Source organism: Balearica regulorum, chromosome 4, assembly GCF_011004875.1.
Source record: "Balearica regulorum gibbericeps isolate bBalReg1 chromosome 4, bBalReg1.pri, whole genome shotgun sequence".
Lineage (NCBI taxonomy): Eukaryota > Metazoa > Chordata > Aves > Gruiformes > Gruidae > Balearica > Balearica regulorum.
This window is the reverse complement of record NC_046187.1, coordinates 76,257,416-76,267,459: the sequence shown is the minus strand read 5'-3', so window position 1 is coordinate 76,267,459 and position 10,044 is coordinate 76,257,416.

The following is a 10,044-nucleotide window of genomic DNA, read 5'->3' as shown; positions in this document are numbered from 1 at the left end:
AGACTTTGCAGGAGATGATACTGGGCCACGCAGGGGCAGAGCAGGAAGGGAAAAGCCCATGGTAGTTTTGTCATTAACACAAGACAGCTTCAGATGGGCTTGCCAAGGAGATGCTTGAAGCCCTCAGATGTTAAGTGGAATCTAAATGGACCATCCAAATGGACATCTGTCCAGATGGAGACATGTCTGTCTGAGCTGCTCATCCAGACTCTCCTTGTAGGGAGTAGGGAGAAAGAAAACCTGCCAGGGCTTGCTTCAGCTCATCCTCAAGGTGGCATTTAAGCTACAGGAGATGACTCTGTCTTTTCTCCCCACTGATCGTGAAAGAATCCAGACACATACGTCCCACGCTTAGAGAGGTGAGCTCAGGGAATGGAGAGGACATCCTTGCTCATGTCCTCCTGTTTGATCCTGGAACATTGCTGTGCAATGCTGCTCTCCTCCCTCTCATGCAGGAGCTCAGAGGAAGATCTTTGCTGCTTTGGGAAGGTTGAGCATGGTTGGGTGATGTTTGATGACCACTAATTTTGTTTTCCTGACTTCCATCACCATTTTAATCCATGCAAGCCAGCTGTTAAATGGCGTGGCTGAGGGCTGGTTACCAGCCCCTCTGCTGCATTTGCTGCCAGACAGGTATCCTTAGCAGAAGGGCACTAAGGGCTGCTGGCTTGAACCACCAAAGTCCATCATGCTCAACCATGGAGTCCTTTTGTCTCCCTGCACTTCTGTTCACGACCTACAACATGGGGTTAACTGCATCTCCCTCTACCACAAAGGAGCTGTGAAGACAAAACCCTTAGAGACTTTCAGATGCCTTGCTAGCAGGGGCTCTTCATGCACCGAGCGTGGCTCTGCAGATGTTTCTAAGACTCCAGCTCACTATGCCTGCACTTTGAGCTGGCCTGGGAGCTGCATATTCGTGGTCCCATGCTGCTAATCCTCGCCGGGCTCAGCCCAGCACCAACGCTTCGTCGGGATGCTGCCATCCGCACGTGTCCAGCCAGCACAGACCGCGGGCAGGGGGTGCTCAGCTGGCAAAGGCCCGGGCAGACAGCCCCTCGGGTAGCTGGATACGGCCAGTCAGCTGCTCGCGAGCGGCCGGCGCCGGCGCGGGGGGTTACCTGCTGTTCCAGCAGTCTGAGCAGCAGCTGGAAGATGCTGGCAATAAGACAGCTCGTTCTCTGGCTCAGCGAGAGCCCGCAGCCTCCCCGATTTCTCTGCCTGCGTTGCTGCCAGTTCGGTGGCAGGGTAGTACTTTGGTAGGTAGCTTTCTGCAACAGGAAGGACTGAAGTAAAGTGCTTTCTCTGCTGCAAGGCTTTGGGGCCAGAGGTGCTGCCTTCTGGCTTCCTCCCTCCTGCACCATCAGCACAACTGCTGGCTTTGATGCTCGGTGCTGGGATGACTTCTCTCCTCTCTCTGACAACGCTGTCACTGTAGGTCATCGCCCGCTCCTCCCGGGGTACGGCAAACTCCTTGGCTTTTAGCTGGGAGTCTGCAATCTGCAGCTTCTGCAGAAAAAAATCCCATGTGAATGGAGAGGCAGTGATTGGGAAGGACAGTTGCTAAAGCGTCATCAAGCAACGCTCCCTGCCCACAGCAAACCCTGAGCACCCCTGGCGATACGATGGCCACAAAGCAGCTCCGTAGCTGTCATTAAAAATGCACAGACCATCATGGCTTCCTCCTTCTGCCCATCTTACGGCTTGGGACTCTGCTGGGCCCCAGGTGGACAGTAGGAGACAGGGAGTGAGGCCCAGCACAAGGAGCGGTTTGATGGTGGGAGAGGGAACGACTCCAGGGTTCATGTCCGGGAAAGACTAATGGGGCTGCTGGCATGGCTGCTTGGGGGGGCTGCTGGCTCCAGCCTCTCCACCTGCATGCTGCAGCTCCATCACAAGCCAGCTGCTCCTTTCTAGGGGCTCAGAAAGACACTGTCCTGCTGTGAGCTCTGCCAGGCTGCTGGGGCCAGCAAGGACCATCCTCATGGGGTTTGTCCATTGTCGTTTTGGATCTCCATGGATTTCTGTTTGTCCTCAACCTCCAAGGTCCTCAGGGCTCTCCCCAAGGTGGCTTCTCCATTTCCATGCTAACAGTAGGGTAGGTGGAGGTTGCAGACCTATGGGAACCACATGTGTCTGGGGATTTCCCCCACCAAGGATGGCCAGAGCTCCTCATGAGGCATCTCCAGAGGGATAGGAGCTTCCAGGAGCCCATGGTGGGGATGGCTACCAGCCACTGCTTTCTGCCTTAACCCAAGGAGCTCCCCACCTTTCCCTTGGGATCAGCTTCAAAATTTCACAGATAAAAACACCACAGTGGTTTTATCCTCTTAAAAAAAAAGAAACCAAACCCAAATCCTAGCAGGGCTAAGAGGGAAACCTGGGCCTCCGGAGCAGCTCATCAGCACGCTACCCAGTGGGACAGCTTTCCTTGGGAGTTAATAAAGAGTCAGAGGGAGCTGCAACCCAAGGAAAGCAGACATATCTCAGGTGCTCCCTCCCTTCTTATCTCCCAGACTACATCAGAACCTCCACAGGAAGCGTGCAGCCTTCCAAAAATAAAATTAAAATTAAAAAAAAAAAGAAAAAAAGAAAAAAAAAAAAAGAAAGGAAAGCTGAAAAGAAGAAGAAATTGAGATGCATGGCTTGGAAACCGTGCTCCAGCAGGCAGGGGTTAAACCCTGCCCTCCCAGCCAGGATCTCTGCTCCTGGAAGCGGAGCAGCCACCTAAGGCTGGGGCTGCCCGGGAAGCGCTCGCCAGGCCCACAGAACAGCGGGAGCCCCGAGCAGGACCGGTAATGAAGGCTGCTGGCAGCAGGAGCGCTCCCCGGGGCAGGAGAGGAGAGGGGAGGAGAGGAGAGGGCTCCACCGGCTGCTGCCCAGGCGAGGATGGCAGCGGTGGCCGCAGACAGCCCCTCTGCCCCAGCGGGCACCTTCACACAATGATTTCTCTGTTGTCATCCCCTCCTTTTCCTCCCCAGCCTGAACATTATTTTTTTTTCCCCTCTCTCGTGAGCGTATGAGCCCAAAGCACTTTAGCAACCGAACATGCCCCCCGCCACTTCTCCGCAGTGGCCCAGTGCAAACTGCAGCTGTCCCCACCGGGCTGCCACAAGCAATTAAACCAGGGCAGGCGGAGCGAGGCAAATCAGATTAAATAGCTCAGGGGGTCGCTCACACTGCAAGGAGATTAGGAAAAAAAACAACCTCAGCTTTCCCGCAGAAGTCTTCTCAAGCCCGTGTCAGGGCAAGGAGACATCTCCATCCCAAATGCAATCCCCCTCTTCAAGGCGGTACTGGGATGGGTCTAATCCTGACACACTCCATCAGCCCCACAGGGAGACATACGAGTCCAAGGCTTAGGCGCCTGTTCAGCAAGCAGTCGTTAGTGCCCTGACTTAATGAGCGTAATTAGCATCTTCCGCCCCAAACAGCTTTACCGGAGGGCACGAGGGGGATTTCCCACAGAAGGGATGGGGACACAAGCCAAGGGCATTTGATGTGATGTGACCTGCTGGTGGGTCACAGCGGTGGGGACCAAAACAGACCTTGCCAGTGCCGGTGCAGATGGCACCCACGTCTCCTGCCCCCTTGGCACCAACCCCTGTGGCCATGAGAGGGGAACTGGCACCACGGGCTAAAGAGCCAAGCAAAGAAAAGCCCATGGTACCTGCACGTCCTCCTTGTTGGGTGGCTCGTACTCCTCCCACCATCGGTAGTCTCTCTTGTACAAACTCCTGTACATGCCTGGTGACACAGGCAGCTGAAATGAGAGGAGCAAACACAAGGAGCTGCTAGGAGTTGGGGGAACCCTTCAAAAGCAGTCATACAAACCCAAAATGGTCCCTTGTAGCTCAGGAGAGAATGAGCTGCTCTTCTGGATGCAGCCTCTGTCCCCTGGGACACCTGGAGCCAGTCCAACAGGGGCAACCCCTTGCTCAGTCAAGTCCCAAGCAGGGTGGCCAGGGACGTCCTACACTCTTTTGGCAATGGTCTCTGGGGCTTTCGTAGTCCCAGGGTGTCCCTTGCAACAAACACCTTCTCCTGCCTTTCGCAAACCTCTGACTGCTCAGACGCCCTCGGGCAGAGCACTAACATAAGGCTGTTGAAATACTTTGATCAGCTGCTGAGGTCCAGTGTCACTCAGGTTAAATCAGCATCTCCTATTTCAGTAATATTTCCCATGTGCTTATCACATATTTAAAGGTAAGTGCTGGCTAATGTCAATACTCATTCTGCAAAGCGATTGGGGAAATTATGGAGGAAAACTCTGCCAAGGGATTTTAAGCCCTAACACCGCAAATCATCGCAGTGCAAACTGATGGAGATGGGGAGAGGATTTTAATGAAGCAGCGCTACGTGCGTGTCTTGTTTCCCATGCTCCTCCCTCGGCATCTACCACGGGCACTGCTGGAGCCAGGAAATCAGGTGAGATGAGCCTTCAGGCTGACCCAGGAGAGCTGTTTTTATGCTAAAACATTAAATGTGCTAACTTGTCAATGCATGGCAGAGGGCTGGGGGAGATGAGCTCTTCCTTGTGTGGTAAGTGAAGGTGTTACTGCTATCTCTGCTGCCACATGCACATGTCCACTATGCAGGGGTGGCTTGGCCAGCCAAGGCACGGGTCTGTGCGTCCATGGCTCATGTGATAAAAAGGAACCATCACCTGCACCTTAGGGAGGGCTCCTTGTGCCTTGCCAACAATGTCACCCATTATGGGCAAGAATATATTTTATATTCTCATTCGTTTTTTCTAGCATTTCACTCTTTTCCCCGCTTTGAGCTTCCCAGACCAGTGGCTGCCTTTGGCCAGGACCCAGAAAAACATTGTCACCATCTCCTATTATCCTCCCAGCCTGGCAGACCCTGCAAACCCATTACTCAAACACTGGTGAGGGTGAGACCCCCGTGTGTACTTCACCTTTGAGTGCGCAGTTTTCCTCGTGTCCACCATGGTGAACCAGGAACCTGGACCAGAAGTCACTCAGTTACCAACCAGAAAACCAGATCCTCTCCCCCACATTGCCCCGAGGGATAAGGGATCTAGAGACCTGGAGTTGAGTATTGGCAGGAGCAACGGGATTCAGCTGGGGCTCTAGGACTCCTATGCACCCCAAATTGGTGGTTAGAGTATGACTGACTTCATCCAACTTCAGAAATGCAAAAGGTACCCGTCCTGCCCAGCAACCAGTACGGATGGAGCCGGACACCTCGGGGGATGCAGCTTGGTGGGACACAGCAGGGAAGAGATGGTGGTACTCAACCATCCACCAGTCCCAGAGCCAGCCAGAGGATGAATGTGGGTGCTCCCTTCTGGGATAGGGTACATGTGGAATGGGATCTACCAGTGTTTGTGTGGCCACAGTGTTTCCAGGAACAAGGGAAACCTCTGCCCCTTTGTGAGACACCCGCACTCCAGAACCCTGGAGGCCTTGGTGGGCAGGAGGCCCCCCTGAAGGTGTGGGGTGAGGGCTTCTTGCAGGAGAAGTCACCCCACAGTCATAGCTGGGGAGCTGCTACCTGCAGCAGCAGGTTTCTCCAGGTATCTGGAGAAATGAGAGGAAAGGATCCATTGTGGGCACATTGTGGGGAGTGGAAGAAAACAGCATCCTCACCTCACTGCATGGAGGGGTGGGAAGCATTGCAGAAGTAAGGCAAGCAGGGATCTCCGCTTGGTCTTGGAGAGTGGACAAGTACACCTGAACTGTCCCATCCAGACATTGCGGTTTTCTTCCTCTGATGACCTGCAACATAAGACAGCAGGGGATGGTCAGATTTAGCCTTCTGTCCCACGAATGGACAGGAACACCAGCCCAGATCCACAAAGCAGTATTTACTCTTTAAAAAATGTCAAGCATTAACCAGGTTTGGATCCATCTCATCCAAGACTAATCTCACCTAATTTTAGATGTCTACAATGTGGATGTGTCCCTCTGAGCTGATCCTTCGTGGCTCTCTGGCTCATTTATCCCAATTCATGTGACCAACCTAGATACATACGTCACGATGAAATAAACTGCTCTCTCAGAAAGCCTGGGTTTGGTCAGGTGAATCTCATCCAAGAGTTCAAATTCTATAGCTGCACATGAACCTGGTTATCAGTTCAGAAATGAGATTCTCTGGAACTACAGTGATGATAATAATAGTAAATGCCAGTGATGACGCAGGAGTCAGAAAGATGACATCTTGGCCCCAGGATCCTGGGCTGATTTTCCGAAAGAGCAATGAGAACAAAACTTCTCGTTTGGATCAGTCAGAAGACTTCTGTGGGAGAGGATGTGGAGACGGGTCCATGGGAGTTTATTTCTGAGGGGTTTCTGATTCTGGGACAGAAATTTCCTTTTTGTTCTGCGCTGGATACAGAGGAGAGTCGGTCACAGACCTGGGTTCACAGGCACCATTGGAATGAGCTGAATTTCTAGAGTTATTTCTCTTTGCACCCTGTTATGCACCAGCGTATAACTGGAGTCTGAGGATGCTAATCTAGCAAGGGTCGTGTGCTGCCAGCAGCTCAGCACTGGAGTCAGGCAGAAGGAGAAGCCCTTCGTCCCCACGGTATTTTATGTAAATTAATATTAGAATAAACAATGCAACAAGGAAAGAAATTATTTTCAGAAATGTGAAACTCTCATGTTCTCCTGTGCTTATATTAAAGGGATTACACTCCATTTCCTTCTTAATACAGCTAATGCTCTATGGGAAGCCCTCAGGCCAGGGATTAAAGCACTTATTCAATTAATTAGGAACAAACTTCTGCCTTAAAGTCAAACACACAAATAGCAGTAAGCCCTTGAGAGTGTCTTCCTTCCAAGGCAGGGAAAATGGATTCTATTTCTGATGTAAACAAAACCAAGTCTGTACTCTAGAATTATCAGCAATAAGATAAATTAAGAAGATTTACTTTTGAAATATCATAATTCTGTAAAGCAGCACAGTAAAGGAGGGACAGTCCTGTCATCTTGAGCTCAGTATCTGAACCCACATCAGTTACGGGGCAGCAGAATCAGGTCCTGCAAGACTAACATAAATGAGAGACAATTTTAGGATGTAACATTGGTAACTAGTTCCAAGCTGCAGGCACAGCAGTGTTTGGATATATTTGAAGTTAGGGGTGAAATCCTGGCCCTGCTAAACTCAAAAAACAAAATGCTTATTCAGTAGGATCCGAATTTCACCTAAGGTGCCTGATTCATTACTGAGATAGGAGACAATTTCCAAAACCTGGCTCCAAATCCTAATCTCCCTTGATGATGGCTTGATCCTTCCGTCTTCTCGCAGGCGCAGCTCACACGAAATTAAAAGGCATTTTGCCAGGATAGTTCATGCAGGAGCAGCCCACTATTGCTGTTCAGCTTCCCATTTCTTCTTCCCAAATACCAAATGATGGGGCTGATAATTGCCAACATAATCCCAATTAGAAGCAGGCAGGAACCAAACTCCCAACTCTCACCTTCCTCTACCTCCAAGAAAGCTTATCTGCCTCCTCACTGCTAATTTAGATACAGAGAAAAAGTAAACCAGCCACATGCCTTTTTTTTTTTTAAGTGTTTTTATACATATTTTTAAACTTCCTTCACAGACACCTGTGGGCTGCAGTGCGATTATCTCTCCTGAGATACCAATTCCCTGCAACAGTCCCAGATTTCTCTTGAGCCCCCCGATACAAGGAAACTCTGCAGAAAGATGCTCCTGAATGTCAGATCCCTCCCCTGGCATCCCTGCACACAGTGCTCAGCGCGGGCTGCACGTGAGAAGCACCAGGAGGGAAACATCCAACCGGAGTGAATGGAAATATTGTGTTGGCTTCACATAAGCTGTAATCACCCCTTCCCTACAGCATCAACCACTGCATGACCATTCAAACTCTGCTGGGCTACACAAAGGAGTGCCGAGCACTTCAGTGTTACCTGTGAATCTCAGCCACGGGGTTGCTTTGTCAGTATTTTGTTGACCAGGCAGCTTTTCCTGTGCCTTTTCCTCCCCATCTCTCCCCCAACTAAATACTTTCTTATGTTTTTCTAAAGCTTCCCTGCCCTAGGAGCAGTTCACTGAGGAGGGCTCACTGTACCCTGCATGGCTGCTGCCAGTGCAGCCGTCTGCACATCGCTCAGACAGAAGTTGATGTTGAAGACCAGCACTGTGCTATAAACACTTGCAGGAGAAAATTGCTCTTAAATAATTGGTTTATTTTCACAATATTCCAGGGAAGCGACAGCTGAGATTCCCAGGGTCAGGAGCCTAAACCATGTACATGAATGGAAGTGCCCCTGTTTCTCAAGGCAATGATCACCCCAAACATCCAGGGAGGTTTTCAGAGGGTGCTGGTGCTTTTGACCTCTCCACATCATGCTATGTGCATGGATACAAGGAAATTACAAGCCAGGCAGGACTGGATTGTCAAAGGCAGACAATTATGTGTTTTAACGGCACCTTGGGAGAATTTTCCAAAGGGCCCAAATGTGTGATAGCTGAGTTCGGGACCTTTAAAATCAGATGGGAAAAGTTTAATTTAAAGTCAATCATAATGCAAAGCAATGATATTGGTGTACCTGATCTGTGCAGCACCTTCCCGGCATCCTGCTGGACATTTTCCTGTGCTTAGAGGTACCTATGCACCTCCGGAAAGTTGATCTCATAGCCTTAGTAAGACTGCAGTAGCACATGGAACGTAATACAGAGATGAATTTCACCTCAATTTGGCCCTGACTTCCCCTACTTGCTGCTTTTTTCTACTTGTGAAATGGCAACAGTGCTATTTAAGCTCGTATTGCTCTTGTGCAAGGTACTGTGCGCTGGGTACCAGGCAGGGTTCAGGTGAACCATCTCAGCTATTAACAATTCAATGCCAGAAAACACGGCCAAGGAGGACATACCTCTCTGTCAACCTGGCTCTTGACAAGTGCTCTTTGGGCTAGGAATAAGAGTCATTGCCCCTATGAGGATGTTGAAAGAGGGAAGCGATCGGTAAGCAGGACCCCCATCGCGTGAAAGAGGCAGGGCGTAATCTGTGAATCTCCATTCACGTTATCACCACGAGGAGACAAAGCGCGAAGGGGAGACTCTTCTTCAAGGGATGAGTGTTGACAGCCCATTCTGTCAGCACGTGGTCAGTCATCCATTTGGGTCTAAAAACATGAACTTCCGTGGCAGTGCAGCAGTCCAGCACGGTTTCCCATGGAGTTATTTATTCCATGCTTCTCTCTGGTCTTCTTGATAAATTGTTGGGGCATTTATGGCACCTTGTGGTCAGAAAGAAGCAGCCTAAATCTGAGGCACCTGCAGCTCTCTTCCACCACCTATAGCAGTTACAGGACTGAGCCCTCAAAGTCAAACTCCTTATTGCACAGACACTCTTCTCTGCAGAAGACAAGGGCAGCTGGTGAACTCAATGGCGGTGTCCCAAATCTTTGGGCAGTTCTGCTGTAGCCTCCTAAAACAATCAGCTGTTTGCTCACGGTTCCCCCAAAAAAGCATCCATCAGCAGAGGAAGGCTGAAATCTCATCACTGTCTATGCGATGTGTCCTGTGATACAAATCAATGCATATTTATGCACCTGTGTAAGGCAAATACATATAGGTATTGTCAGAGAACCTAAATCTGCTCACTAATGCCGCTGTTTAAATAGCCCTTTAACCACATCACTTTTCTCCTCGTTAGGTTAAGTCGCTGGAGGTGAAAAAGCCCTTCCAAAATGGTTTTCACTCACTCAGTCCAAAGTAAACATGCCTCTGGGACCATTATGTGTATCAGATATCCGAGGCTTTGTTAAGAGCTTGCCTCTTAGATAAATTCTGCTTCTCTTTCTCCTTGGAAGGAGAAGGTTAAAATTAGAGACAGGCTCACACAAGTATGGCAGAATAGCACCATGTGTTACACACATGTCGGAATAATAGGCAAAATTCAAGTGGCCTAAGTCTTGGGGAGGCTCTTGATCGAACATAACCCTGGTTACAATATGACATTGGCTTGACTTGTGCCTGTCACTTGCAATCACATCTGTCACAGATCTCATGGTGGCCAAGAGCCTGACGTTTTCACCTGCA